This window comes from Lygodium microphyllum, chromosome 19 (genome assembly GCF_053477565.2).
Source record: "Lygodium microphyllum isolate KBCC chromosome 19, Lygodium_microphyllum_v1.1.10, whole genome shotgun sequence".
In the NCBI taxonomy this organism is placed as follows: domain Eukaryota; kingdom Viridiplantae; phylum Streptophyta; class Polypodiopsida; order Schizaeales; family Lygodiaceae; genus Lygodium; species Lygodium microphyllum.
The window spans coordinates 4,966,088-4,992,902 of NC_141153.1; the positions used below are offsets into that span (position 1 = coordinate 4,966,088).

The 26,815-nt window shown below is 41.4% G+C and overlaps 1 long non-coding RNA gene across 1 annotated transcript in view; it reads right to left on the reverse strand.

Annotated features, from left to right (window-relative positions):
• Positions 1-1,515: 1,515 nt before the first annotated feature.
• The window catches only part of LOC148019513 (uncharacterized), a 52,137-nt gene continuing 26,837 nt past the window's right edge, over positions 1,516-26,815 (reverse strand). Inside the window, exons 2-4 of the long non-coding RNA XR_015695000.1 lie at positions 14,113-14,180; positions 13,916-13,990; positions 1,516-3,768 (exon numbers count right to left, since the gene is read on the reverse strand). This is a non-coding gene — a long non-coding RNA (uncharacterized LOC148019513). The remainder of the gene's footprint in view (positions 3,769-13,915; positions 13,991-14,112; positions 14,181-26,815) is intronic.

The window sequence follows — 26,815 nt, forward strand, 5'->3', positions numbered from 1 at the left end:
TGTGAATAGTGGGGTGCACCTCATGTTAGTCAACCAAGTAAAATAGAAAGAAAGAAAGTGAGACCGTGGTACAACTCAGTAGTTGTCAAGCTGTTAGTGAATTGGTTGGGGGGTGGTGTCAACCTGCCACAAAATAGGCTGGAGTGCCCGAGTTGGCACTGTAATGTGGAAATAAGTGGCATAGAAATGATGGTAGGCACAACATAAGCCCCAAGACGAGCAAGTGGGGGAATATTAGGATGGGCCCCACCACGGGCCCATGCTTTTTGGTTCATATAACCGAAAGCGTCAGTTATAAGTGAGCACATTGATTGATCTAGAAATCTAGAAATCAAAAGAACAATTAATGTTATCAACCCGCATACCCCTGGACAGAGAGAGCTTCAGGCTCCTAGCACAAGGGCGCGGCGGGTGATGAATTGGGTACATAGACCTTGCACATTTTAGGGGTCCTTCTAATTTTCATAACCAGTTAGACTGGCAACTGGATGGATGGGTTCGCTGTGGCGAGGCCATGCCGATGAGTATCCTGAGCCGAGCAAGTGTCGTTGCTACGGGAGTGCGAGGGCGGCATCCTTTGTTGGGGAAACAGTAGGTCAGCCTCGTGATTGGAAGGAAGATTATAAGCACGTTGGGTCTCTAAGGCACCGATACATGCAGACCAGAGGCAAGTGGCCGAGAGGTATATGGTGGAGCTGGTAGGCCAACTGTTGTCAAGGCCTTCACGTAGGCCCAACCTGTTGAGCACCCGTTTGCTGAAGGCTTGGGGGGAGGGGTAGACGGTTGGTACATTCCTTATCACGTAGCATATTGGATGGCCATGAGCGGCCAGCAGCAGTCGCAAGGTATTGCTTTCCCATATGATAGTGGCCATTGTGTCGTTCAATATAGCTCTAGAACACTTCTAGAATACCAAGCTAGCAGCACCATGCATGGAGGGGATCATTAGTGTATCCTCTCGTTCAAGAACGCACGTCAACGCTGACCCCACTCGCACACTCAATGTCGGCGTTAGTAATAGCTGACATGAGAAGGAGGACCCCCGCCCCCAAATAGCATATCACATGGATGCTGGAGATCATGTCAACTACAGGTAGGTGGTGTGCCTTAGGTAGCCCTGAAAGCAGCGCAAATGAGGAAACAAATCTTTAGGAAAATAGAAGTGTATAGAAATAGATGCATTATTAGTAATCCAGGAGCCATACCAGCTGACGCGCAGAGATAGGCGTCCGACCGTCTTTAAAAAACTGACGTATACAAGAATGCCTGTTGGTGGGAACTTGGAAGGAGAATGGTGTGCTGGATTGGCTTGAAGGCTGCCATTGATGAAGGCTGCCATTGAAGGCTTCTTCTAGTGCGACCCCCATTAACTAAGAAGCCACCCACGTTCATGGGACCTGGACTCGACATTAAGAGGCGAGGCACACGCAACTTGACGAGAAAGAACTTCGAGATCAGCGCCGATCACATGCAGGTTCAATCGACAGTGGGCCTGGAGCCTCATGCCTACATACATGGCCTAGTCCTTTATTTGAACATCTCTGAGAAGAATTCTGCACTCTTGCTTCTCTATGCTATCTTGGAGAAGAATGCCATATTTGCTTTGTTTGCACACTAGTGGATCTATCGCATTCCTCTCATTTTTGTTTATGCATTCATATGTTTTGTTGAATCTTTTTATTTGTACTTTGTTTTTAGCTTTCACAACCCACCCATCAAGGATGAGGCTACTATTGCACATTTTGACCAAGGGGACTTTATTAAGTTTTTCTCAAATTGCAACAATTTCTAATCTATTGATTATCTCCACATCATATCCAATTGACACAATCCATAAGGGGTGTCACTTTGCTTGATTAATCTTAGATTTATCAATGTTTTAGAATCCAAACCATCTTAAGGGGTTGGTACCCTTGGCATAAGGGCATTGAACATTTGTTATAAGATATTTTCTAGTTTTTTAAATCCTTAGTTTAAATGATCATGCATCATTGAGAAAAAGCACATCCCTTCTTAAGCATTGCCTTGAGGGCCTCCATATTCAGATCATTATCACTGCCCAACTTTGTCTTTTCAAGGTGAGACCAAAAGCTTTCCTTTTCGTACCATCCTTGACAATGTAAACATGTTGCAAGGATCAAGATCACTCTGGCCAAAATTGATGTTAAACCAAAAGGTTCTCATTTGTAGTAGCATTGTTTTACACCTAGACATGTACTTGGATTACTTCTTACTACATTACTAGTTAAGCTAACAAACCTTAAAGGTCATATTATATTATTGACACCTACTTATGTAATAGACTTGCATAATATGTTCCACTGATTTGGCCATTAATTGTAGCTAATTGGGCTAAAATAAAAGACCATCTACTCTACATACTTGGATCCAATGTGAGACATAATTGGTTTAAGGCATTTAGCAAGCAAATGGCCAACATTCAACTATGCAAAAGGCTCATGAGTCCATTTTAGCTAATGTACTTTATCCCTTTCACCTATCTTAATATTGAAATACCATATGTAACATGAACAATTTGAGGCAATTTATGGGTCACTATTTACACTTCTTTATGTTATGTTCCTTATTTTGCAAATGGTTATTTGTGTAAATCATTAGCACCATCCAAACCATTCTTGACCACTTTCTTCAATCTTTTGGATCAATGAAGCCAACATTTAAAACGAAGAGTTTCCATCCTAATGGTTGTTTGCATTCTAGCAATTAATGTTTCAACAATTCAATGCAACATGCCTAGCCCTTTAGAGGCACAATTGTGGATGAGACCATGCCAATGGACACTAGAACCACTTGAATATTGTATCTTACTTTTAAAAACGCATTTCAAGGTCATATTGATGAATCGTCAACCAGGTAAATGATGTTGCTACATAATCACCTCATGTAGTGTGTCCACTTTACCAAGCAATTTGCTAGTTCTATTATAGACAAATCTTGCAATGTGTTGGTACTCACCTCAACAAATAATGGAACCTGACATTGAGCCATCTGATTCTTGGATGGCAAAAAGATTTAAGCAATGGTTAAATACATCGATACAACTTGCATCAAAGTAAAAAGAATTTACATATATCGAGACTCACAAAGAAGACTAGTGGGTACTCTTCCAAGGGATGATTCCTTGGTTGCTCTATGATTATGCTCTTCTCAAATTGCACATTTCTAATTCAATAGGCCTCTTCCTCTGTTTAAGCGCAGCCTCGATCCAAATAAACTACAACCATCTCCTTATGCATCTCATCCCATGTGCACAAGAAAAATCTTTTGTGCATGTGTAGTGCATATGAACGGTTGGGTGAGTGCATGCTTGTGTTGGTGTGTTCTAAGTTTGGCTAACTAGTTAAATTATTAAAGAAATATTGCTCTACTATTCATTAAATAAAGCTCCATAGGAATACACTCGACAACCATTAAAAGATCTAAGTACGTGTAATTGAATCGTAAACTCTAATCAAACAGATCAAATTAACTTGGATCAACAAACAAGACATTACACAAACACCACATTGAGGGTACAATCCTCCCTCCGAGGTTTACTAGAAGCTTTGCATTGGTAAGAGCAACCTTAACCTTTTCCTTTGCTAACTTGTTGTATGCTGGTGTCCTCTGCCCTAAGAATATAGCTACAAACTCGTTATATAAAAGAAATCTATTCCACGATCTCACAAAACCAACTTTTCCCGTACCCGCCAATGGCCGCCAGCCTAGGTGCCGCAAGCGATGAACTGGTGGTACGAATGGCCACGCCTGCAGTTCAATTTAATCATTCAAAGCTGCATTAATTTGCATTCTGCCCGTCCACAATTAAACTTGTGATTGAAGCGCTCTGCTCTCTCTCTCTCTCTCTCTCTCTCTCTCTCTCTCTCTCTCTCTCGCCCAAAAGTCTTCTATTGCTTGGAAGAGTTGTGTAAGACTAATATCACGAATTACCAGGCTTGGAAGAGTTTTCCAAGGCATTATTAATGTTGGTTCGACTCCAAGGGAATAAAATAATTGCATTCTCCGGTCCAATTGCACAGCTAAAGACCAACTTAACAAGAATTGGACTCGCCAGTGAGAATTTCCACACACGAGGACAACTTGGAAGTTATTCGTTACTTCCTCACGGAGTTGGAACTAACAACTCCAGGCAGGCTCCTATACTATCCTATCCTTAGAAAACTCTTCCAAGCTTGATAGTTTTTCGTTTTCTTCTGAAAAAGAATAAGAACATGGCTAGAGCCGAGAGGAGAGTAGATGATTCCGGTCTTGTTTTTCTGCCGAAAAGTTAAGGCTTCGTGTCTTCCAGCTTTTACTTTTGGCATTTATGTTCGATGTGATGCTTTCCAGCTTTTACATTTGGCGTTTACGTTTTTCTGTTGGACTTTTGGACAACTTTCGAGTTTATAACTGCCTTTTTTCTAGCACTGCTACAATCTACTTTTCACTAAAACATGCATTACGCCTCATGGCTCTCATCAAGAAACTGGGGCGCTGTTATCCAAAGTTCACAAAAAACCATCCTTTGCTGTATTTTTTGCAGGCTGGATTTCCCAAAAATGGGGCTGAATTTCATGTTTGTCTTGATGAAAACCAGCTTTTTTTTGGGGCATTTAAAGTTCAATCCAACCTCTAGGGCTCTTTGAGTTCAGATTTTCCTTTTCCTTTTGGGGGATTTTTTCGTTTTTGGCTTCTCTCTTTTTTGTCCTGGAGTTTTTTTTTTGGCTTTGGTGGTTTTTTTTTTTTTGTGGGTGGTGGTGGGGGGCTCAAGGGAGATTAGCATAGTTTTTCGTTCCAACAAAAGCAAAGTAAAATGCCTCTCTCTCTCTCTCTCTCTCCCCCATAATGAGTGATTATATTATCAAATGACTAAAAGAGTACAAAAGTCAAATGACTAAAATAACACTGTACAAAAGTAGGCAGAGTCAATGAAGAGACCACCCAACACCAAGGTACTGAATCATCTCTGGTCAAGATATCTCATAAACATACAATATACATCACTTTTTAGATAAAAGCTTTCCTCCTCCACTAGAGGTATTCTTTCTGACCATTGTCCATAATACCTTGAGGGCAAAACCAAAGGGAGTATACCAAATGTCAAAACAAGCTCTAACCAAACCAAATCAAATTAGTGCTAGCACCCAACATAAACAATGTGTCAATCCAACATCCATGCATCACATGTCCCACATCTATGTCAAATAACTCATGCGAATGGACTTCTCTTGCATCAACTGCAAATATACATAATACATCACATCCACGATATTTTTGACCATGCACTTGTGTACCAAATACATTTGTGCCATGTGTGCCAACAGAGAGAGTACCATAACCAGCGATAGGATGAAACATGGATCCACCTCCAATTTCCAAAGTATCCCAAATGTACCATGTTTAAATGCAAACCTTGTCGTCCTAAAGGCATAATATCTGAATTACCAAGAATCTTGGGCATTTATTGTCCTTGCCCCAAAGCAAGCATTTGCAACTGCTCATTCATAGCATCAGGTGCACTTTCAAGCTGTGCCACCTCTACCTTCCTGATGCATGCTGTCTAGAACCATCAAGAGATGCTTCCTTCTTTTCTCATGTTTATGCTTGCTGCCCTTCTTCGGTGATTTTATGCATTCAGCAAAACATGGATCTTTAGTAAGCTTTAACAAAGTACTCGTCATGAGGACATGAAATTTTGATGCCTTAAAGTTTCATTAAAGAGTTAATCAAATACGCAAATGTGACTTGCACATGAGACGTAGGTTAGTTATTTCACAATCTGGGACCTATGACCCTAAGATATAGTTGGTGCCAAATGCAAAAGTTGTAATACATTATGCCTCATAGATACTAGGTGTTACCTAGTGTTAGATTTTGTCCTAGAAAAATTTATTGGCCATAAATGTCACTGGTGATATAAAAGACTAATTAATTAACTAATTAATTGATTAATGCATGTCTAGGGACTAGTAAGTACTTGAGGATACTTGGGAGATAAATTGGCCTAGCCAATTTAATTATTGGCTGATTAGATTAATTTGCTAGGCCCTAAAATGAGTGAAATTGAGAGCTCGTGGAAGACTATCCCAGTCATTGGGAGCTTAGAGAAGGTTGTGAGAGAGAGAGTAGAGGTGGTTGATGTGATTTGCAGCCACCAAAGACCTATCTTACAGCTAGCAACAACAATTTTGAGCCCTAGAGAAACATGTGACAACTGAGAAGAATCCCAAACAGGGAGCAATAGCTCCAAAAGGACTAGTGACAGATAAATTTGACCCCCAGGTTGTAGGCAATAGCATATAGGGCTTTCTAGGATAGGGCAGCAGCTATTTTTCTTGAAGTTACACAATGAAACTCTGAAATTTCTCTCTAAAGCATTCTGTGTCATTCTGTAGCCATTGCCCTAGAAGAACACGTGACAGCTGAGAAGGAGCCCAAACAGGGGGCAATAGCTCCAAAAGGACAAGTGACAGATAAAATTGACCACCAAGTTGTAGACGATAGCATATAGGGCTTTCTGGGACATGGCAACAGCTATTTTGCTTGAATTTACATGATGAAACTCTCAAAATTTCTATCTAAAGCATTCTCTCTCATTCTCTAGCCATTGTTCAAGTTTCCTTAGCAAAATCCAACCATTTAAACCATTAGAGGTGGAAATTTAACCTAATCTCTGCTCTAAACCCTAATTTAATAGAAATTAGGGTTTCACAGCTACCTTGAAAAGTGTGCTCAAAATTGAGAGTCTAATACTTGAATTCTAGCAACTAATATTGAAGAATTTCAAGGAGATTCAAGAGGCCAATTGGTTTGAAGGTTTGCTGGTTATTTATGATAGCGACAGGCAATTGGATTAGTAGAGGAGATTAGAAAATCTCAGTTGTACTCTATCCATTAGCAATTAGAGATAAAGAAATATTGCGAGGGCCACTAGTTTGCATTTTGGTTTATGTGATTTATTCACTTACTGTAATTATTGATTCAGATTATTACCACCCTCTCCAAGAAGGAAGGCTAGTTTCATGGTTCTATTGCCAAGATACCATCAAATCCCTTGACTTGATGGGCTCGAGGCACCTGATTGGAGGTCAGAAGTGTTACTCTAGTGCTGAAATTGAGTTCTACTGGGCATTTACAACAAGTATGTCTTCTTATAGTGAGACGATATCAAGCAGAGATTATGCACCTCATTTTGAAAATGAAGATAATGAAGGGGAAAATGCAATGCCTAATCTTGGAATAGGTTTATAGCATGGACAGCAAGAAGAAAATGTGGTTGTTGACCAAGAAGCATGTCCTTCTAGGCCACAAGATGCTGGTGACCAGCAAGGAGGTGAAGAATATGATGACTAGTTCAAGGGTCGATTAAAGACAATAGTTGACATATTTGTTCAACTAGCCAAAGATCCTCAATTTGACAGATTTTTGAATTCTCCCAAAAAGGACAACAAGATCAAGAAGAAGATGCCATCTTCAAAGGCATTTGGGTAGCAAGAAGCTTCCAAAGCACAACCACCATGACCTAAAGATGTACCAAAAGGACAATCAGGTATCATGTAATTATGGGGCAACTAGAATACTTCGATTGTAGGACCATTTTTCAAGCTATGGTGGGTCAAGGACTGCATATAGAAATGAATGGCACAACTCCTTATGGTATGCAACAACAAGTGTGCAAATCCCAATGTATCCGAGTATGGTTAGAAATATGTATAACCCCATGTATGGCAACATTGACATGATGCCTAGGACACAAAGAGGCATGTATCGTAATGCAACTATACCCCTTGTGCTTATGGAACTCAAGGAATGAGTGCTGCTCATGCAAATGGTTCGTACGGTGCTGGTCATAGTGCAAATACACGAAGTGCACCCTTGTTACAACATCTAGCATATGATAACTTAACTTCCAAAGGGGGCAACAAAAGACTATGATGAGGGTGGAAAAGGGGGTGAACAAGATAGGCTGAAAGCTTTTGACTTTTACTTAGCAATTTTATGCAGCCTATTCGAGAGCCAACTTCATTGAATCCTCTAAGATTCGGAAGGCAACCACTTTCTTGAAGAAAAATGCATTGCATCGGTGGTTCATACACTTAATGCAACTTGTAAAGTAGAGCACCATCAACATGGGTATAATTTAAGCAAATGTTTGCATTGAATTGGTTGACTGGTACATCTGACATGAACAATATGATAGCTTGATGCAACACAATGCAAGAATTTGGAGTTTCGGGATGTCTTGCTACCAATCACTTCTTATTGTCTTGTTCCTCTTCATGAGTAAGTGAAATAGTGTGTATGTGGACTGCCTAAAGAAATCAGGGATTTTTGCATTAAATCCATCATGTCTAGCATATCTCAGCTCATAGAAACAATTGCTATACCTCATGCTTTGATACATGGGAAAGATTTGCACTTCCAAGATAGTGGTAAGAAACCGAATAAGAAGTTTTCAAAGGCTAAGAAAAGGGGGAGATCTAAAAGTTAGGCTAGAAAGAGGTCAAAACAACAAGAGAGGGTTGGAAAACAGTTACACAAGGAAGGGAATTAAGGGCTGCAAATAAATGCTTTGTTTATGAATAGGAGGGTCACATAGCTGACTGTCCCAATGGGCAGCAAGCTGGATAATCTGAAAATCAAGGGGATTCTAAGGCAGAAAAGCCCAAAACATCCATAGCTTTGGTGCTAGATGTTGTTAGTGATCAACCCAATGATGATGCTACAGAGTTATACAGAGCATGGCACAAAATTAGAGATCAAAATAATACATTGATCTCTTTGATAATGGGACATGAACCAACTTTATTTCCACAGACATGGCAGTCTGTTTAGGCATCAAAGAGAATGAGATAGAATCCATGGGAGAAGTTGGTATAGCATGCAAGGGCCATGCAAAGCCTATCACACCGCTCATTGAGAAGGTTTGCTTGCACATTGAAGGATATGTGGACAATGAAGAGTTTTTCATTGCACCACTTGAGGATAAATCGTGTGCATGCAGTGATTCATAAGCATGCTAAAGTGATCACTATTCAACACAAGGGAAAATCTTATATCCTAAATGTAAAATTGAAAGGCGAAACTGTCCCCATTGTATTGGTTGCTACCATTTTTTAAAGAAATGAAAATTTACATTTTAGCATACTTGGTTTTCACTAAGGATAAGATGGATAATGAAATTGTTGGAAACATGTCTAAATTAGAAAAGAATCGCATTTTATTTCTAAAAATGTATACTCATTGCTTTTCCAGTCATTACTGGGGCACGTACCACAAAAAAGCCAGAAGATCATGGCATAGATCTTATCCCAAGAAGTAGCCCTCCTAGTAAGCCCAACAAGAGGAGATATGAGTCAAGTCAATGAGTTATTCGAAAAAATATCAATTCAGCCCAGCTCGTCTCCCTTTTGTTCTTTAGTGCTTTTGGTTCAAAAAAGGGATGATTTGTGACCTATGTGCATTAACTATCATGCCTTAAAAATCATGATTAAGAATAGATTTTTGATCCCTTAAATCGATGATGTTATGGATAGTTTGTAGGGGGCATCCATATTCAATTGTATTGATTTAAGAAGTGGCTATCATCAGATTTGCATTAGACTAGAGGATGTGCCTAAGACTACTTTCATGACATCTTTTAGGTTGTATGCGTTTCTTGTCATACCTTTTGAACTTATGAATGCTCCTTCCACATTTAATCAAATGATGAATCACATCTTCGGGCCACATAGGGGATTTGTGAGCACTTTCCTTGATGACATGATTCTCTACTCAAAGAGTAAGGCAAAGTATAGAAAGCATTTGGGCATTGTGTTCAATGAGTTACGTAAGCAAACGTTGGTTATAAATGACAAGAAGAGTGAGTTGCCATGAAATCCACTTTATGGACCAGATTGTGTTGACTGATGGGATTCCTATGGATCCTTCAAAAGTTGACACGATACGTTCATGGCCACTTTTGAAGAATGTGCACGAGATCTGCAATTTCTTGGGTCTATGTCCCTATTATGGGAAGTATGTGTACACTTTTGTTGAAATTGCATCTCCATTGCATGCTCTTCAAAAGAAAGATGTGCCTTTTAAGTGGACGGGAGTGGAAATTTCAACATTTGAGAAGCTAAAGGAAAATCCTATGCCTTGTGTTATCTGATCTAAGAAAGTCATTTGTTCTTCAATGTAATGTACGTGGAAACAAAATTTAGGATTTGATAGTTACCTCGGCTTGAATTCCAACCATTGAAATTAAAGAATTTCAATGAGATTCAAGAGGCTAGCAAGTCAATATCAAATTTGCGGTTAAATCTCTCTCAAGGAGTGGGGTGAATGCCAATTTTTGGGCGAACCAAGGGGAAAATTTGTTATGCTCCTAGACATCGAGATGGGTGCTAGTAACATTGGTCATAGTGGTCATGGAGTGACTGAGAGCGAATGCACTATGGGCACTTTGGGTATAGGACAGTCAAGTCCTGTTTATAGGGCTCAAGGCCCTGTTGTGCACATTCATTGTGTGATCACTACTCTTAGACTCTTGGCCCGTTGGCCAACGTATCCATACACCAACCCTTGATATGTGGTTGTGGCTCGAAGTAATCCTAGCTCCCATGCTCAGGGATAAGCCTGTTAGGCTCTATGGCTCGAAGGTAAGTCTGATGTCGAGTCCCTTTATTGTGAGTTTGGCTTCAGTCATGTCTTGTGTGTAAGTTGGATCCTAGGGGGATGTCTCAAAATCCGTTTGAGGGCTTGCTAGTCATTTATGAGAGCATGAGGCACCTGAATTAGCAAAGGAGATTAGAGAATCTCACTTGTACTCCATCCATTTGTGATTAAAGATAAAGAAATACTATGAGGGCCACTAGGTTTGGGACCAAGGGGATGTCCATTCTCCAAATTAAAGTTGTAAAGCATGCATTTCAATTTATGTGATTTATTTACTTGTAATTATTAATTAATCACGTTATTGCCATCTTCTCTGAGGAGGAAGGCTAGTTTCAGTACCCATTACTACTAGCAACCAAGCCTTGAAATGAGCATCAAAATCTTCGTCTTCTTGCTGATTTCTAGCATTCCATGCATTGAAGTTCCGACTATATGAGTGCACAATGGAAGAGAATCATGAATACTGAGAGAAAAGGAGAGAAGAAGAGAAAGTAAAGAGGGAAGAATGATTTCCATTGAACAAAGAAGAAGGATGAATACAATGAGGACTGATTAGTCCCTACACGCAGCCCAAGGCATCAACGAGGGCACTGGGGCAGGCTGAATAATAATGAGGGCACCGCTCACGATAATGGAGATGGTGATGGTGATGGTGATGGTGATGGTGACAGTGCGGAAGATGGTGACGATGATGGCGATAGAGTGTGCAGCTTGCTGTCCATGACGGAGACGAAGACCGAGAGGACTCTGGCTACTTGATGGAGCACCTACAAGGCAGAAAGTGGATATCTGCCCCAGTAAATCTGATCAGCTGTAAAGAGCTGAAATGCAACCAAACTGGCCAACCACCTGCCAAAATGGCCGCAAAATCTGCAGCAATAAAATAATTCAGAAATGCTGATGTGGCCATCTTAGGAAAAATCAAAGCATGCTGGGCAAACACTAGTAAACCACACTAAACTGGAAGAAAGCATAGTAAGAGCTTGAAGTATCCATGTCATGCTCTAACTAGGCTCACAACCAAGACATGACAGACTAACAAAATAAGGCAAGCCAATACCCCCTCTCAGAACTTGGGAGAGTCTAAAGATTCAACAATCTCATGTGATGAAGCATAAAAGCCTTGGGAAAGGTTTCGTGAAGAGATCCAATGCATTGTCCACCATAGGACAATAGACCATTGCTAACTTGGAATCCACAATCCACTCTCATACACAATGATACTAAACCTCTATGTGCTTTGTGCGAGCATGAAACACGAGGTTCTTGGCCAAAGCTAAGGCACTCTGGTTATTCACGCACAACTAAGTGGGACCTATCTACAAAAAGCCAATCTCCACCAACATCTGACGGAGCCAAACTACCTCCATAGGGGTGGAACAAAGAGCACGATACTCAACCTTTGTAGAAGAAAGGGCCACATTAGGCTGCTTCTTACTGTTCCACGAGATAGCTCCTCATCCAAGAGAGAGAATATAACCTGTAGTGGATCATCTCGAATCCATATCGCCTACTCTGGTAGGATCAAGTCCCTTGTAGATAGTGTAGAACGCACAAAGCAGCTATCTACTGAGCATGAGTAGGAGTCTTCACAAAAAAAGATAACAATGCTACCACAAATCAAATATCTAGCCAAGTGTGAATAAGTCAAATCAATGAGCCAACAAGGCAGTTGTACCACTGGAAGGGGATCACCGGGACAAGAAATAGGCCACAGATCAAACTCCAAAAGTAATTCAAAGATGTACATGTGTTGGAATATGAAGATAGCCTATGCTATCTGATAAATCTCTAAACCAAGGAAGAAGTGCACGACCCCAGACCTGTTATGTTGAACTCTTGTCTCAAGATCTCTCAAGCCCTATCAACCTCTTGTGAGTCACTCCCCTATGATAATAAGGTCATCAACATACAAAATGACCAAGACACACCTATCACCCTTGTAATAAAAGATTGGGATCATCGTCTCATCAATGGAAGCCACTCTATAAGATGAATCAACCAACCCTTTGGTACCAAGCTTAAGAAGCTTACTTCAAGCCATAGAGGCACTTCCGCAACTTGTAAACATGGCCCTCCTTCCCCTACACAATAAAACCAAGAGACTATGAGACATAAATCTCCGCCTCCAAAACGCCATTTAAAAAGGTAGACTTTACATCCATCTAAAGAACAAGCCAATGGTGATGAGCTACAAGAGCCAAGATAGCTCAAATAGTGGATATCCAAGCTGTAGGTATGAAGGTCCCTAAGTAATACAACATTGCTCATTGGTCTCTTTGCAACAAGTTGTACCTTATGCTTGTTCAAGGATCCATCTCCAAGATACTTTGTCTTATAGATCCACTTCACACATCACCTTTTGCTTCTAGGAGCATGGAACCAACTCCTAAGTCTGGTTCCACTCCATAGAATTAAGCTCAACCTGCATAGCACTCCGTCAAACCTCTTGTGCAAGAGCCTCATCAATTGTACTAGGCTCATGTTCCTAAAGAATCTCTAACATACAAAGTGAGCTATCCTACTGGGCGTAGATCTTGGCTGATTTACATATTAAAATTAGCCAATTCTATGGGCGGTGTTCAACCACTGCCACCCGATACTCCTCTACATGTCTTGTTGCCAGTTACAAAATTTTAAATCTATAATTTTTAAGATGCTTGCCAAGAAACAAACATAAGTTTTATCTAAAAACAGGTTGCAATTACATGTATTGTTAAGTAATTGGTAAAAAAAGCTACTTGGTGTATTGTTGTGCACTTGTTGTAAAAGGTTGCAGAAAACTTGCTTGCTGTTTGGTATCATTTTTGTGACAATGGCAAAGAACAGTGGAAATCCCATCATTGAGAAGTTGGACAAGAATAACTACCCATCATGGAAGTTCCGTGTGACGAACTTTTTAATTGAAGAATACCTTTATGAGTTTGTTTTAAGTGAAGAAAAGGAGCCAAAGATGAATAACCTTGCGACTGCAGATCAATTAAAGGCGTGGAAAGAATGGAATGCAAAGGACAAAAAGTGATATATTGGCTATCTGCAGTCATTGATAATGCTATGCTGAGGCCTATCAGGAATGCAAAAACTTCACATGGAACTTGGACAATTTTTTAGAACATGTTTTCAGTAAATACAAAGGCACCGAAGATTCAACTTAAGTAAGAGTTGAATACTTTGAAAAAATGAAAAATGTATGTCAATGAGTATGTTTTGAAGGTGAGAAACATTGCAGATGCTTTGGCAGCGATTGATGCAATACCTGATGATGATGATTTGGTTTCATCTACTTTGGGTGGCCTTAATAATGAGAAGGCTTGGAAATCATTTGTTACTCCTGTATATGTACAAAAGTCATTTTCAGATTTTGATGAGTCAATCTCTCTCACAATTACTGAAGAGATCAATATACAGGGTAACTCATTTGAAAGAAATGCTAAACAGGTCCAAGCATTTTACTTAAGTTCAAAAAGGAGACATGGCAGATCCTCTTTGAGAGATCATGGTATGAACCTCCTGCTTATAACCTGCAAAACATATTAAATCAGCAATTTGGTAAATTGCAGTTTTTAGAAGGCCATGAAAACTTTAGAGGCAAGGGGAGCTCTAGAGAAAGAGGTGGATGACAAAACAGAGGTTTTGACAATTCTGGTATTGTTTGTCACAATTGTGACAAAACTGGTCATATTATAACCCATTGCTATGCTAAGAAAGATATATTCGTAGTGATAAATTGCAACAAGAAAACTATACATCGTCTTCACAACAGAATGAAGAAAAAAATGAGTGACTATTTGTTATGCAACATATGATGAATGTTGTTACAGGAAATGGGACATATGATAATGTATGATATATCGATTTAGATGCATCTAATCATATGACTAGTCATGCTGAATGGTTTGGAGAGATGCAAGAAATGGGACACATGATGATGCAGGATATGTCAATTTAGGTGCATCTAATCATATGACTAGTTATGCTAAATGGTTTGAAGAGATGCAAGATTTACAAAATTCAGATTATGTACAAACAGGTGATGATTCACACCACTCAATTTCACACATTGGAAAGGTTTCCTTGTCCTTGCATAATGGCCAGACAAAGAGTTTATCAGATATATTACATGTGCCATCCATCACAAAGAATTTAGTGTCTATTGGAAAAATGGTAGAGCAAGGGTTGCAGGTTCAATTTAATACAAAAGGTTATTTTGTAAAAGACTTTAATGAGAAGTGCAAATTGGTTGCAAAAGTAGAGTTCGCCGCATGTTCACTTTAGATACTGGAATTCCTACAATAAATATTGCTATGTATGCTAAAGAAAAAGAAGGAATTGCAGACATTGAAATATAGCATAAATATATAGGACATGCAAATATGCAAAGACTAAGATTAATACACTCCAAAGGATTGATTACAGGGTTACCTACTTTTAGAGTTGCAAAATTTCATGAAGTGTGTGACGCATGTCAGTTTGGTAAGCACGCAAGACAACCTTTTTTCACCCTTGAGTGAAGATTTCAGCCATTAGTCTACACACACGTGGTTGTCCAGTCCCAACATCTACTGCCACACCTTCCCTTTGGTGAGTTTGCACCTCCGATGTGTAGGCAACAGGTAGCAGCCCATCTTCCTCATCAAGCAACCATCTGCTACTGAGTTTGAACCTCTTCATCACCTGGCAGCACGTGGCGACTGCATCTATAGCTTGTGTTTGGTGTCTTCTCTCCAAGCAACAACTCCTCCTCATTAGGCGACAACTATCAACTTGCATTTATTGGTGCTCCAAGTCCTCCTGACACTTGTGTTTGCTGCATCCTCTCCATCCTACACTCCGACCGATGGTCACAGACTTGGAATCCGTCTCCAGTGGACGTCACTCTCTGACACTTTGCTCTGCCTTTGAGTATCTGTCCACTCTTACATTCATTTACAGTATTCATTCACTTCAGAGTTGTGTTCTTCTCTCCCTTCTTTTATTTGCGTTTAAGTTTCTGAGTTTCAGTTTCGAGTTTTGTATTTAGGGTTTGAGTTTTGCTTTTTGTGTCTGTGTCTATCTCTTTGTGTTTCTGTCCTGGTCATACACTCAATGTTTTTGCAATACAAACCCTAGAAGTTTTCTTCACCTCTCTCTCACTCGTGACCCTTTCTCTCCATCGGCATCATGACCCGTGAGAAGTATAAGGCCTTCAATTTGCACGCCATCCATGTGGAGAGAGAGACAAAGAAGTTCAACTCCCACCATTGGACATGCAACTATTGCGGGAAGCGCTGCACAAGTGGTGCAACCTAACTTCTTCAACATCTTTCCAAGACGAGGGGGGTAAGTTGCTCCATGCAAGGAAATCCCTCAAATCATTACCAAGGAGATTATTGCTGAGATAAGAAGGGGATCCACACATATGCCAACTAACAAGGAAGTATCGAAAGTGGGTGTATCTTCAACCGACGTAGGTGAGGCCTCTACCATTGGTAGCAGGGGCTCCACATCTACATCCAACTTTGACAAAAGACAGAAAGAGAAGGCCTATGTAACACTAGAGAGGCAATCGCCTCTCTCTTAAGCTTCTGTCCATGTACATGGATCGGTTACCTTTCACATCTATATCCAACTCTGACAAAAGACAGAAAGAGGAGGCCTATGCGAAACCAGAGAGGCAATGCTCTCTCTTTCAAGCTCCCAGTCATGTGCATGGATCAAGCAACGACTTGCAAACATTGAAATTGTATGCACAATGATTGAGTGCAATCTTGCATTCAATGTCCTAAAGCAAGAGCAATGGAAGAGTATAGTAAAATCCATTGACAATGTGGGTCCATACGAAGGATGGAGCAGTGTCACATACAATGACATGAGGACGAAAAAGATTGACGAACAGAAGGAGATGATTGATAGAGCCCTTGATTCTATTCGGACCGTATGGACAAAATATGGTTGCTCCATTCTCGCCAACGGATGGAGTGATCACAAGAAATGGGGTATCATCAACATACTCGTCTCATGTTCACTCTGCACGTACTTTTGTAAGAGTGCGCAGTGGAAGAGAAAGGCAAATATAGAGAGTAGCACAGAGAGAGAGAGAGAGAGAGATAAAGAGAGCAAGCAAAAGATGAAGAAAGAATATTGTGCTAACTGAAGAAGAATATTAATACAATGGGAATGGACTAAGCAATCCCTACACGTAGCCCAAAGCATTAGTCAGGACACTAGATCAGGTTGATGACAATGGCAGCACCAAGTACGGAGAGTTGAAGTGTGCATCTACAAATAGAAGACTTGAGACTAAAGAGTGTGTCTGCCAAGTGGGGGATGCAGCTATAAATAGCCAAAACACCAAAAAATTGATCAACCACTGGAAAGAAAAATGCCATAAAAATAGAGGAGACCCCAAAAAAATCCCAAATGACAATGACAATGTCCAGCAAGTATAGACAAACTGTGAAAAGTAGAAATTGGCTCGGGAATGCACACAAGAAGCCAATAAATAAATAAATGCACACAAAAAAGTAAAAATTGGCTTGCAAATGCACACATGAAGCCAATGAAAAGCAAAGACTGGTCTAGAAATGCACATTGGAAGCGGATGAAAAAGATTGATGAATAGAAGGAGATGATTGATAGAGCCCTTGATTAAATTCGGGCCACGTGGACAAAATATGGTTGCTCCATTCTCACCAACATATGGAGTGATCACAAGAAATGGGATATCATCAACAGATGGAGTGATCACAAGAACTCAGGTATCATCAACGTACTCGTCTCATGTTCACTCGGCACTTACTTTTATGAGAGTGCGCAATAGAAGAGAAACAAAAACACAAAGAGAAGCAAAGAGAGAGAGAGAAAGAGAGAGCAAAAGATGAAGAAAGAATATTGTGCTGACTGAAGAAAAATGTTGATACAATGGGAATGGACTAATCAATCCCTACATTCAGCCCAAAGCGTTAGTGAGGGCACCAAATCAAGCTAATGACGATGGTAGCACCAAGCACGGAGAGTTGGAGTATGCACCTGCAAACAGAAGACTAGAGACTAAAGAATGTGTGTTTGCCTAGTGGGGGATGCAGCTATAAATAGCCAAAACATCAAAAAATTGGCCAACCAAAAATAAATGTTGGTCCCTAAAGAAAAAAATGCCAGAAAAATAAGGGATACCCCAAAAATCCTAGATGACAATGGTAATGTCCGGCAAGTATAGACAGCAACTCTGAAAAGCATAAACTGGCCTAGAAATGCGCACAGAAAGTTGACAAATAAAGGAAATGCACCTAAACTGCCAAAGCTCCTATATCTCCATTAGACTCTAGCAAAAGCTCAAAACTAGGAGACGACAGACTTACATGACTAACATAGGCAAGCCAACACCCCCTCTCAGATCATAGGAGTGTCCAAAGACCTAACAATCTCATGTGATGAAGATAGAAGCCTTGGGCCAAGCCTTGTGAAGAGATCTGCTACATTGTCCTCCATGAAACAATAGGCTACCACTAACTCAGAATCCACGACCCGATTGCAAACATAGTGATACTGAACCTCGATGTGCTTCGTATGAGCATGAAACATAGGGTTGTTCTCCAAAGCTAGAGCACTCTGGTTGTTGACATGTAGCTCCGTAGGTCCAAGCTAAGGAAAGCTAGCCTCCGGCAACATGTAGCGAAGCCAAACTGCCTCCATAGCGGTAGAATAGAATGCATGATAATCTCTCTCTGTAGAAAAAAGGCCATAGTAGGCTACTTCTTGCTACTCCACGAGACAACTCCCAATCCACGGAAGAAGGTATAACCTATAGTGAATGGTCTCGAATCCACATCACCTGCCCAATTAAAATCACTCCAACAAGAGAGTAACCCCTTCTTCATACATGATTCCATAGAATCAAGTCCCCTATAAATAATGAAGAATGCGCGAGCAAGAAATAAATGTAGAATCCCAGATCCATCGTGTCAAACTCCTATCGCAAAATCTCCAAAGTACGATCAGCCTCCGAAGTACAGCTCCCTATAATGATAAGATCATCCGCATAAAACATAAGCAAAGTACGCCTGTCACCCTCAACCTTGAAGTATAGGTTGGAATCATGAGCCAATTGATGGAAGCCACTCTGTAAAAAGAGCCAATCAATCCTGTGGTACCAAGAATGAGGAGCCTGCTTTACGCCATAGAGAGCCTTCGACAATCTGCAGACATGGTCCTCCTTTCCCTGCACAAGAAAATCTGGGGCTATGAAACACAAATCTCCTCCTCAAGGACACCATTCAAAAAGGTAGACTTTATGTCCATCTTATAAAGAGGTCAGTGGTAATGGGCCACAAGAGCCAAGATAGCCCAAATAGTAGATATCCAAGCGGTACGTGCAAAAGTCTCAAAATAGTCCAAACCTGCCCTCCTCTGAGCAAAGCCCGGCTACAAGCCTAAATTTGTGCTTATCCAAGGAACCATCTACAAGGTACTTGGTCTTATAGACTCACTTCAAACCTATCACTTTCCACTTTGAAGGACATGGAACCAACTGTTAAGTCTGATTATGCTCAATAGAATTGAGCTCCTCCTGCATGGCATGATGCCAAAAATCCTATGCAAGAGCATCCTTAACTATAATAGACTCACTAGCATGAAGAATTTGTGACATAAGAGCATAGTTTACACAAAGTGAACTAGTCTGCTCAGCTTGTAAGCGAGCTAATTTATGTGGACCTATAGGAGAAGCAAGAAAGTGAGAAACACCAAAATCTTGCATGAGCTAGCGGTACTAATGAGGTATCCAAATAGGCTCATCATGTTGCGAGGGAGATTGAGTAGCCTCTGGAACTTGTAATGCACCTATGTATGATAGGGACTCCCCCTCACCAAGGAAAGGTAAATCCTCCTCATCTGAAGAAGGCTCCCCCTCTAACGGCTAATTAGCCTTAGAAAACTCCAGAGGGGAGGCTTAAGGGGTGGAAATATGCGATGAAGAAGTAGTAGTCGCATCCGTCAAAGGTGGTAGGAAAGCCAGAGTAGAGGGTGGAGAAGGAGGGGAAGGAACCAAAGACAAAGAAGGGGTGCTAAGAGGCAACTTGAAAGGAAGGAGAGTGTTAAGCTAAAACAGGCTTTACAACTAAGTAGCATTTTTAAACAGCCCCAAAACATGCTTAGTTCATGAAAAATGCAAATTTGGCGCGCGGTTCAAGAGAGTTTCAGTGATCCCCCAAAACCCTATTTTTTTGGGGTACCCTTCAACATCTATAAATAGACACGCTGCCCACCATTCACTCTCACCCCTTCAATGCAGATTCTCGCTCCTCTGCCGTGTTTGGTCCATCTACCATCACTGACCCACACACTACCTCCTTCTTTGTATATTTGACTCTCCATCAGCCAAGTGATAGGTGGCAGCCCTCCCTCATCATCAAGAGTTAGCCCTACAATTTGCGTTCGGGCTTTTCACCCCTAGGCGGCAGCTGGCAACCATCTTCTTCCTGCAGGAGGCCATCCTATAACTACATTTGCAGCTTCCTGCTACGATCCTCTTCTCCGCCAAGCACCTTCCCTGCTGTCGCCTCAGTCATCAAACCCTCCGATGATCAGCAATTGGTGATTTCCTCAACTTCCACACTCTAACCAGTGGTCACTACACTTGGAATCCGTCTCCGGTGGATGTCACTCTCCAACACCGCATTGCCCTGCCCTTGGTCACTCTATACACTCTTACATTCATTTACAGCATTTATTCACTTCAGAGTTTCTTCTCTCTATGTTTGTCTCTGTGTTTAAGTTTTGAGTTTTTGCGTTTTGCGTTTAGGATTTGATTTTTGCTTGTCTCTGTCTGAGTCTTTGTGTTTCAATCTTGGTCGTACATGCTATGTTTCCTCGATGCAAACCCTAGCATATCCTCACAAAGAGGAACTGAAGATGGGAAAGTGTCAGTCGATGATGAAGAATCACTTGTACGAGAACCATCAATAGGATCCTTCAAGGCCACAACCTCGTCAAAGATCACATCTTTGCTCACCTCAAGCTTCCATGTCTACAAGTCGTAGAGTCGATAGCCCTTCGTGGAAGTGCTATAGCCCACGAAAATGAGCTTCCTGGACTTTCATGTCTCACTTCAAGTCAAGTTTCACCTTCCTCTTCTTCTTGTCCACATGGGCAAATGCATCACATCCAAAGATACAGAAGTGAGACATGAAGGGCTTTCAACCAAAGCGAGCCTTGTAGGGAGTCATATCTTGTAATACAAAGTCAGGAAGCAGTTTCAAATGTTAACTACAATAGCCACCGCCTCACCCCAAAGAGTATGAGAAAGACCTTAATGCTCCAACATGGATCGGGCCATCTCTAGCATGGTCTGATTCACACACTCCACCACACCATTCTCCAAAGGTGTATCCAGATAGGTATTCTCCATCCGATTGCCGTGATCCTTGAATAACTAAGAAAAGAGGTTAGAAGTAAACTCTCCACCATGATCTGCTTGTACGCCACGAACTTTGGAAGTAGTTTGTCTCTCCAAAAACACCTTCCACTTGCAAAAACGAGAGTATGCCTCCACAAACACCTTCCACTCGCTCTTGTACTCCAAAAAATAAGGCCACACATAATGACTGAAGTCATCAATAATCAGCATTAAATACTTGGCCGTCCCAAGGGAAGCCGTGCCCATAGGTCCGCAAAGGTCGGTATGAACCAAGTCAAGCGAGGTAGAAGCCCTCCTAGTCGCAACCTAGGGATGAGGCTGCTCATGTTACTTGCCCCCCAAACAGCTAGGGTACAAAGTGCGAATAGAAAGGAAATCACGAAGTCCCTCCACCATATTCTTCCGAGAAGCCTGTCGTATAGCATCAAAATTTAGATGACCATAACAAGCATACCAAAGCAGCCCAAGCTCATGGGAAGACTTCACAGCTAAGGCTATGAGCGTGCAAAGCCCACCCACTTGGGATCCTATCCAAAGAGCGGCACCTATAGAAGCATTCTCCACTGTCACCACATCTTATGTAAATACCACATGGGTACTAAGCCATGTAAGACCATGAACAAACAATATGTTAAAACCTAAATCCAATACATAGAGAACTATGGCCAAAGAAGACTACATATCTGGCAATAAAGGAATAATCCCCACCCCGCAAACTGGAATAATAGAATTGTCACCAATGGTGACAGTGTCCCCTCTGACATATCAAGTCCTAAAGTCAATCATGTCTATAGGCATGTGAAAAGAGGCCCCACCGTCAATGAGCCAAGGCTTCTCCCAAGTGGAAGAAGCAAGAGTTATATCCTCCTCGGCAAATACATACACAAAGACAAACTCTCTCGTCGCAGGGGCAACCTTCGTATCCTTTGAATCCTTCTCTTTGGCTTCAAATGCGGGTACTTTTGCCAACACTTCTCCTCCAAATAACTCCCCTTCCCACAATGTGGGCACTTGGGTTCTCCTCCTCCTCCTACTTCTTGTCCTTGGCCTCCATCTTCTTCTTCTTCTTCTCTCTACCTGTACCTACAGTAAATGCGCCTTGGTGGAGCCAAAACCACTAGCTCCAACCTCTTTGAGTCGCTCGTCATGCTCCAAGACAAAAAAAAAACCCCTCCCATAAGTGTGTCGCAGGTCCTCGATGTGATAAGGCTAGTGTAGAAGATATTGAACCGAGCAGATGGCAACTGAGTCAAAAGGATCATAGCCATGTATGTCTTTGGAGGATATCATCCAACCAAAAGGGGCAAGATCACCCCTCATGTCCTCCATCTTCATAATGTGCTCCTTCATAAAGGAGGAGTCATCAAGACTGAGCATCTACAACTTCTTCTCAGGGGAAATCTTGTAGGAAAACATCTTGTGCTAGTACAAAGACGTGCGCTTCTTTCACACTTCTGTCGCGTTCTTCAACCTACGAGCACAAAAGGACAAAATCCTACAAACTCCTAAAGAGAAAGGATTGGGTGCAAGAATTAAGGCAATCCCACAAGGCTACTCGGTCCATAGAAGTCCCATCTATTGGATCCTCCTTAGGATGAGGAATAGAATAAAAAACAAGAGCCCAAAAATCAAAGGTATCGAGTATGCACTCTATCTTACACAACCGCGATGAATAGTTAAAACCATAGAGTTTGTATTCTTTAAGTAATGAACATAAGATAGGTATCTACACTGAGGGCACTCAAGGTATCAAGGATGGCATCTTCATTGGCAATGGAGCCTTTTGTGATAGATGAATAGAAAGGGAACGGTGCAATTCTACAATCACCCAGAAAGCTGTGTTTGTCAAAGAAAGGTTGTCGTCTGCCACCAAAAGGGGGTCGCCTACACCAGAAAGCTATCACCTATGTCAGAAAGTTGTTGCCTATGCAAAAAGCTATCACTTGCAAAATGCAAATTTGAGTTTGCTGCAAAATGCTAAAAAATTGGAGCCGCCTGATGTTTAATCAAGGTCGCTAGGTCCTAGATGATGACGCCTGGTCTCCAGAAGGGTCGACTAGGGACTAAACCAGCTCTCTAGACACTAAATGCAGCAAACACAGGCTGAAAATCTGCATTTTGAAGATTTGGGCTGCTCTTCCGCAATGAAAACCTGTTCTTCTACAAGAAATCTCTAGATTGTATCCCCATTTAGGCAATGATAACATGTGAGTGCACAATGGAAGAGAAAAACGAACAAAAAGAGAAGGGGAGAGAGAGAGAGAGAGAGAGAGAGAGAGAGAGAGAGAGGAAGTGAAAGATGAAGGAAGAATATTGCACTGATTGAAGAAGAATGTGGATAGAATGGGAATGGGCTAATCAATCCTTGCACCTAGCCCAAAGCATAAATGAGGGCACCAGATCACAATGGCAACACCAAGCATGGAGAGTCGGAGTATCGGAGTGTACACCTGCAAATAAAAAACTGGAGACTGAAGACTGAAGAGTGTGTGTTTGCCCCAAGTGGGGGATGTGGCTATAAATATTATCCAAGAGAAAAATGCTAGAAAAATAGGGGAGACCCTAGAGAAATCCCAAATGACAATGACAATGTCCTACAGGTGTAGGTAGACTGTGGAAAGCAGGAAAGCAGGAACTAGCCTAGGAATTTACACAAGAAGCCGACAAACAAAGAAAATGCACCTAAACTAAGAGCTCCTATGTCTCTATCAGACTCTGGCAGGAGCTCACAACCAGGAGATGACTGACTGACATGACTAGCATAGGTAGGCTAACAACTTTTGCGAGTCGTAGACACCACTAAGAGGGGAAGAAAAACAACAAGCGCATTTATCTAGACTCCACATTCGGCAAGCTATCATTGAGGTATACATTGTCTTTTAAATTTGTTTCACTTTCTTTCATTATTCTTAATCATCTATCTCCATATTGTCTCTAATATCTATCGCGATTCTCTCTTCCCCCCCCCCAAACCTCTATCTTTTTTGAATCTTGATTCTTGAAGTTGAATCTTTCAAGACTCAACTCTCTCTTTCTCTCTTTAAGTATTATAATTTGTGGTTGTAGATGAGCTCCTCAAATGTGGCGCAAGTTGTTATCAACAATACAACAAATTGTCATCACATGGGCCACTTGCTTGAGGCCGAGTTCCCCACAATTGTGTGGACTCCATGTGCAAGTCATTGTTTGGACTTGCTCATGGAAGACATCGGGAAGCTCAAGTGGGTGAAGAGGGTGGTCTGCAAAGCTACATCAATTGTCACCTTCTTCACAGTAAAGGTAAAGGTGCTTGCAATGTATCACAAACATAGCACACTCGAGTTGAAGAAGCCTTCTTCAAATCACTTTGCTTAAATGTGATTGTTGCTCTAGTGCCTTTACCAAGTGCGGTCCAGACAATGGTGTCCACTCTATGGAATGAGTGGGACGAGCATGAAACAAAGGCGGCCAAAGCCATGAAGCACTTGTGCCTCAATGAGCAGTTTTGGCAAAAGTCCATGCCATTGTCAAGCCTATCCATGGTTTTGCAAAATTTGTACATAGCACAAAGCGAGAGAAAGAGAGAGAGAGAGAGGAGATTGTTGAAGGCTGCATTAAATGTATATTGAAAACAAAAGACAGTATGTGCAAAGGGATGTAAGAATATGAACAGCTGGAACACTCTCTCTCAATCTGCACAAAACAAAGATGGAAGTGACTAGGGGCAGGCCATGCCCTAAATAGGGCATAATAAAATAATAAAACAGATCAGATCCTCCAGTAGAAACTAGCCAATTGCTACATAAAATGGCCAAACTACACCAAAATAATCAGCCACTGCGATCTTCCTATGCAGGCTACCACGTGGCACCTACTTGCTATACGACTACTATTGCACGTCGTCTTACATCTCCTGCGTACCTAGAACACTGCACAAAACTGCTGCCTAAAATGCTCCTGTACAATGTGATGCTGCATAAACTGCCCTAGTCTTCCCTAACCACGCCTATGCCCATCCTAGAGGCATCCAAATCTATAAATCCCCTGCCCTGTTCGTAGAATAAGGATCAAGGATCTAGAATGCTAATAAAAACGGCCTAAAAAAGAGCCTTGGTAAACAAATCTGCCACATTATCCTCTTATCTTGCAATACTCCACATCAATGGTCCCATCCAAGATCTCACAAATGAAGTGATATTGTATCTTGATATGCTTCATCCTAGCATGAAATGTGGCATTCTATGCCAACTTCCAAGGCTATGCAACTCTCACTATCACATAGTAGGGTGGTAGCCCTTGTCTCTCAACAACCAAGCTCCTCCAACAACCACCTCTAAAGCCAAACGGACTCACAAGTGGTAGAACAAGCTGCTCACTACTCAGTCTATGTAGATGAGTAGGTTGCTTCTTGCTACTACAAGAAATCGAACCTATACCTAGAAGGAAGCAATAGCCTTGAGTCGAGATCACTTGTGATCAACATCACCAACCCAGCCTGTCCAACCTCGTAACACCAAAACCGAAACATCTACACCTGCTAGATAAAATAGGCCTAGATCAAGCCCCCCCCCCCCCCCCCCCCCCATGCTGGATAAAATAGGCCTAGGTCACGGGTCCCAAAAACCAAACCACTTGCACTTGCTAGATAAAATAAGCCTAAATCAGGGTCCCCCTCATGAACTGCAATATCCTCAAGGCAACCTAACAATGAACCTTATTAGGCTCACTCATAAACCCTACAAGCAAACCAACTGGAAAACACAAATCAATCCTAGTGTTCAAAAGCCAATTCAATGACCCAATCGTCCATAGTTGTCAAGTACAAAATATACAATATTGTATGATATGATAAATGGACTAAAGATGATAGAACACATGTTTAAAGTCTAAACAACAATGATATTAGAGCATGTAAGATGAATACTTGAGGGTAATATGCCAAAACCTTTATGGCATATGCCACATGTGCAACATGCATTACAACTTACAAGTACATGGATGGGAGTGGATACATCGTACATAAATGATCGTACAAATAAGAGAAGTGTAAGCTTCACACAGAGAGAGGAGGCTCGAGAGAAAAAGAGAATGTGAGGCTTGAGAGAGAGAGGATATTGTACGGTATGATAAAATATGGTACTAAATCTAAATAGCAATGCTATTAGAGTATATCAAACTCACCTACCACCCATAGAGCCAAATGGCAAGCTCAACCCCAAGCTTGGAAGCTAGCAGCACTCCGAGTTACAACCGCATTCCAAGGGTTGGCATCCTATACCAGCAGTCCACACCATCTCGATGTACAAATTCATCGGCCAACCAGCCAAGATTCCAAGAGTGGTGATCACACAATGAATATGCACCATAGGGCCTTGAGTCTTATGAATAGGACTCGACTACCCTATACCAAAGTGCTCTTGGTGCATTTGCACTAAGTCACTTCATGAACACAGTGACCATCGCTGCTAGCGCCCATCCGAATGTCCAAGGACAACACTTTCCCCCTTATGAATGATTTGTTGTCCTTAGCAATATCCTCAGAGACGAAGTGAGAAAAACAACTCTTCAATGAACGTACCAAGTCCCAAGTAGCCTCCACCTTCGAGTTATTTTTCCACTTGACCAAATACTCGAATAAACAATTCGATGGGATCATTTAGTCCTAATGTCAAGAACCAATTCGGGGTCAAGTGGAACATAACAAACAATATCCTCAAGCCATGGGACTTCCTCAATCAAAACAATCAATTCACCTTACCCCATTCATTCTTTCAAACAACTCAT